The sequence below is a fragment of the Limulus polyphemus genome, unplaced genomic scaffold (genome assembly GCF_000517525.1).
Source record: "Limulus polyphemus unplaced genomic scaffold, Limulus_polyphemus-2.1.2 Scaffold3943, whole genome shotgun sequence".
Lineage (NCBI taxonomy): Eukaryota > Metazoa > Arthropoda > Merostomata > Xiphosura > Limulidae > Limulus > Limulus polyphemus.
In genome coordinates, this window is record NW_013669553.1 from 56,674 (window position 1) to 61,798 (window position 5,125).

Genomic DNA, 5,125 nt, shown 5'->3' on the forward strand with positions numbered 1-5,125 from the left:
GGCTTCAATTTGACTGGATCCCTGGTTGTGGTCTCGATCTTGTGTTGCACAATGTCTGTCTTTCCTGGTTTATCCATGAAGATATCTGTGTACTGGCATAGTAGGTCTTCTAACTTTTTTTTTGCTTGCCAGACACTCTCGTTCAATCACGGAGTAGTTCTTCTCACTATTTAACAGCTTTTTACTTATATATGTTACTGGAAACAGTCCATCTTCATGTTCTTGTAAGAGTACTGCCCTAATTCCAATGTCCGAAGCATCAGCCTGAACAATAAATGGTTTGTTGAAGTCTGGCATTCTAAGAACTGGTGAGCTTCCCAACATGTTCTTTAATTTCTGGAATGCCACTTGGTGTGGTTGTTCCCACTTCACTTTGTTGGGCAAGCCTTTCTTGGTCAGGTAAGTCAATGGTGCAGTAATTTCAGCATAATTTGGGATGAATTTCCTGTAGTATCCTGCTAATCCAAGGATGGATCTTACTTGCTTGGTCATCGGAGTTAGTGTATCTTGTATGTGGATTATCTTTTCCTTTTCCATGGCTATCTATCGGTCCCCACTTTATCTCCATCAAACTCCAGCACAGGATATCCGATGTAGCACTTGGATGATCTGATGGTGAGGACTGCTGCTCTCACTTGCTGGAACAGTTGTCTAAGTCTCTTCAGATGGTCTTCCCATCTTGCAGTGGATCAGAATGTCATCCACATAGTGCTCGATGTTGGTGGCGGTGTGCAGAATCCCCCTCATCATGCAGTTGAATGTTGTTGGAGAATTGATTAATCAAAATGGCATGCGCTTAAATTGGTAACATCAATCTGGTGTCATAAATGCTATCTTCTCTCTAGATCCCATCTCCATTGGGATTTGCCAAGAACCTTTACTTTGAAAAGAACCTGGCCCCATCTAGTTTTGCCATGATGGCCTCTGGTTTGCCCATAGATTCAGTACTGAACTAGCCCGGCATGGCCAGGTGGATAAGGCGCTCGACTCACAATCTGAGGGTCGCGGGTTCGAATCCGCATCCCACCAAACATGCTCGCCCTTTTAGCCGTGGGGGCGTTATAATGTGACGGTCAATCCCACTATTCGTTGGTAAAAGAGTAGCCCAAGAGTTGGCGGTGGGTGGTGATGACTACCTGCCTTCCCTCTAGTCTTACACTGCTAAATTAGGGATGGCTAGCGCAGATAGCCCTCGTGTAGCTTTGCGCGAAATTCCGAAACAAACAAACAAACAAACAAACAGTACTGAACTTTATCACGAGGTTCAGCTTCTGGAAGTTTATGCAGAAATGGTTTGATCTATCCCTCTTCTTCACGATTATAACTGGTGAACAGTAGACTGAATTTAAACGATTGATGATTCCAGCTTTCAACATTGCCTCAATTTCCTGCTTTATCAGATCTCTCATTGCATAAGGCATCTGATTGGGCTTCACTTTGACTGGATCCCTGGTTGTGGTATCAATCTTGTGTTGCACAATGTCTGTCTTTCCTGGTTTATCCATGAAGATATCTGAGTACTGGCACAGTAGGTCTTTATGTAACTCTTTATTTTGCATGCCAGTCAGTTCTTCGCTGATGTTTACATCTTTGTATGTTTCATCTCCATCTAGTGGTCTTAGGTCTAGCAGGTCCTCATCTTCTAACACAAAGTCACTGTCTGGATTCTGGATCTATGATGGCCACACCTGCAACATCTATCTCTGTTTCAATAGCTGCACCCATTAGGTCTACTTCTTTCCTAAAATACTTCTTCAACAGATTGGCATGGCAGATCTTGGTGTTCACATTCACCTTGTAGTCCATTCTGTTGAGTACTTCCTGTGCTTCAAAAGATCCTTTCCATTGCAGGGTGGGTTTGTTGTGGTCTATAGGCAGCAGATTTATGACCTTTTGTACAACCTTAAAACGTTGATCCTTGGCCTTCTTGTCATAAAAATACCTCTGACTACCTTGAGCTGCATACAAACTGTTGAGCAAGTTCACAGGTCTCTTCCAGTTAGTTTCTGAAGTCTAATACACACTGGTATGTGTTCCTTACTTCTGACTCTTCTACTCCCATCCATAGCTCTTTCAATATTTGCATCAGACCTCATACTGTTCTTCCATACACTAACTCGAAGGGTGAAAACTCTGTACTTGCTTGTGGGTTTTCTTGATAAGTGAATAATACTGCCTGCAAGTACCTGTCCCCAGTTATGTGATCTCTCTTGGCACATCTTTAGCATACTCTTTAAAACTCCATTGACTCTCTTGCAAAGTCCATTACATTTAGGAGTTTATGGGGTGATAAAGAGTTTCCAAGTGCTGATGAGTTTGCACACTTCCTGCATCAGTTCAGAAGGAAACTGTGTCCCTCTATTACTTATGATTTCTGTTGGAAAGCCTACTCTGCAAAATATCTCCAGGAGGGCTTCTGCTACTCTCTCTGTTTCTATCTTCACCAGTGCTGTTGCTTCCACATAGCGTGTCGTAGTCGACTACTGTCAGAACATACCGGTTTCCCTCCTCAGACACAGGCGCTAGTGGCCCAATCAAGTCCACAGCTATTCTGCTGAATGGCTCTTCTATGAGAGACATCTCCCCCAATGGCATTTTGGCTACCTTCCCTCTAGGTATTGTCCTTTGGCAGATGTCGCATGACCTGCAGAGTCTACTCACATCTCCGATGACTCCCGGCTAATGGAAGGTACTGGTGATTCTGTCTTCCCACAATTGATTCATGAGCCAACTTTTTCACTTGAGTCCAGTATTCTGTTGAAACTATGATCTGTTTAACTTCCCCTGTATAGTTGCCTTGATAGATTTGGTATAGAACTCCCATCTGGTCCTGTATTCTATAAGTATCTTTCCCCTTTGTTTTGTGTTCAGCTTTCTTCTGGGCTTTGTCCCAAAGTTTTTGCAATGAAGAGTCTTTCTTCTGTGTTTCCTTCAGTTCCTGCAAACCTAAATTCAAGAGATTATGAGTGCCCAACTAGCTCTCTCACTATCTGTGGTGTAGGAACCATCTGTGGCTATAACTGTCTACCATGATCTTCAAATAGATGGTGAAAGGCTTTTTTGCAAATAATTTGTTACAAATGGTGTAGTAATGTTACAAAAATGACTATAATGCATATCTATAATGCTTCAGAATTAAAAGTTGGTATATTTGTTATAAAATTTTAATTCCTTTCCCACTTACAAACATCCTTTCAGATGTTTTAGTTATTTCATTTTTAACCCTACTTGTATCACCTTGGATATACTTCCACCCCCCTCTACATTTGAAATCTGTATTACTCAGCACAGGTTGAGCAAGAATGACTGTGAAATAAGGCACTTTCTTCATTATTTTGACCATTTGTAACCACAAATCTGTCCTTTGAAATGCTTGTACTTTGCATTACGAGTGTTTTAATTCCTGTTTGTACTTACTTAGATACAAGATATAACTGCTTTCATGAAATGTGCAGAAAAGTCATAAAGTTCTATCCTTAAAATCTTTGGAAAATATTCATTCCACATGGGGACAATTGGATCTGATGACGATGCATTGTTTTAATGGGATTACGTATAGAACCTTTCCCTCAGAATCTTTCTATAGACAGATTGAAATATTACATAAGATAATAACCAACCTCACTGTCATTGTATTCTGTGTTGTCAAATAGAGATTCATAACAAGGGCTATGTTACGTGTCACACTAAGGATGCAAGTATATTATGTAGAGCAATTATTCAAGGGTTGGGGGAAGAAAGTATAGCAAACATGGAAGAAAGTAGTGGATCAGAAAGTGAAAGTGATACTGATTAGTTTTAAGAACAGTCAGAAGAAGCTTTGATGTTTTATTTAAATCAGAGCCAGCATACTCTGAAGATGATGCACTATCATGAAGATGGTGGGTAGGAGATGGTCAAGCTGCTAGAGATACAGCTTTGATGTTTTATTTAAACCAGAGCCAGCATACTCTGAAGATGATGCACTATCATGAAGATGGTGGGTAGGAGATGGTCAAGCTGCTAGAGATACAGCTTTGATTTCACAACTTCTGTAACAAAGAGTATAGAAGACTGCTTTACCACTGTCATGTATAGAATAGAGATGCTTCTAGATTTGTGCAGTCCAATGTTTGTTCTTCCAACAGATTTGCACTGATCTTGAGACAGCTAAGATTCACTGCAGAAGTCTCATCTTTGTTCTACATTCTTCAGTCTGCTGATCATAATTCTGCTCTTGTTTTATTTACCTTTTTAGTTAACTAGTTATTCATGTAGTTTTCTTTAATTTTCACTTTACAACATAATAGTTCTTCCACTAATCAATCAACTTTTTGTCATTCTCAGATAATAGCCTTTCATTTTTATTTTAACTTCAACACTGTCTTGCCTCTTTTATTCTATATCACAAGTCACCACACCTGTTTTTCCACATACTATGCTCACAAATTTCTAGTTGTTGCAGAGATTAGATAACTCTTTGCTAGGTTTATCCTTGAACTTGCTGTAGTTGTAATCCATAGATGGAACAAAATATGGACTTGGAAATTGTAATCTAGTAATATTAGGGTCATTTATAGGTTTGAAAGTGGTAATCCAAAAATAGAATATTAAAGTATTTGTTGGAAAGTCAGAGATGGGATCATAAACTCTAGGTTTGGAAGTGTTTATTTCATAGATAAGAGATTAAAAAATTAATAACTCAAAAGGGATAAAGTATAGAATAGAGAAAGTTAATCCAGAAGCAGGAACATGAAATATAGGCTGGGAAGTGTTATTCCATAGATGATATGGTAAAGTATAGATTGTAAAATGTTAATCTAGAGAAAAAGAGAAGTATAGGCAAGAAAGTGTTAATCTAGAGGTGATATGGTAAAGTGTAGTTTGGAAGTGTTAATATAGAGGTGATATGGTAAAGTGTAGTTTGGAAGTGTAAAGTTAGAGATAGAATGATTAGATATAGCTTGGAAGTGTTAAGCTAGAGATAGAATGGTTAGATATAGCTTGGAAGTGTTAAGCTAGAGATAGAATGATAAGATATAGCTTGGAAGTGTTAAGCTAGAGATAGAATGATTAGATATAGCTTGGAAGTGTTAAGCTCGAGATAGAATGATTAGATATGGCTTGGGAAATCTCAATCCAAAGA

At 39.1% G+C, this 5,125-nt stretch overlaps 1 protein-coding gene across 1 annotated transcript in view; it reads left to right on the top strand.

The window, feature by feature from the left end:
* LOC106470322 (low-density lipoprotein receptor-related protein 1B-like) overlaps positions 1 to 5,125 on the top strand; it is a gene marked incomplete at its 3' end in the record, with an annotated part of 107,644 nt that overhangs the window by 55,725 nt on the left and 46,794 nt on the right. The window lies entirely within an intron of this gene.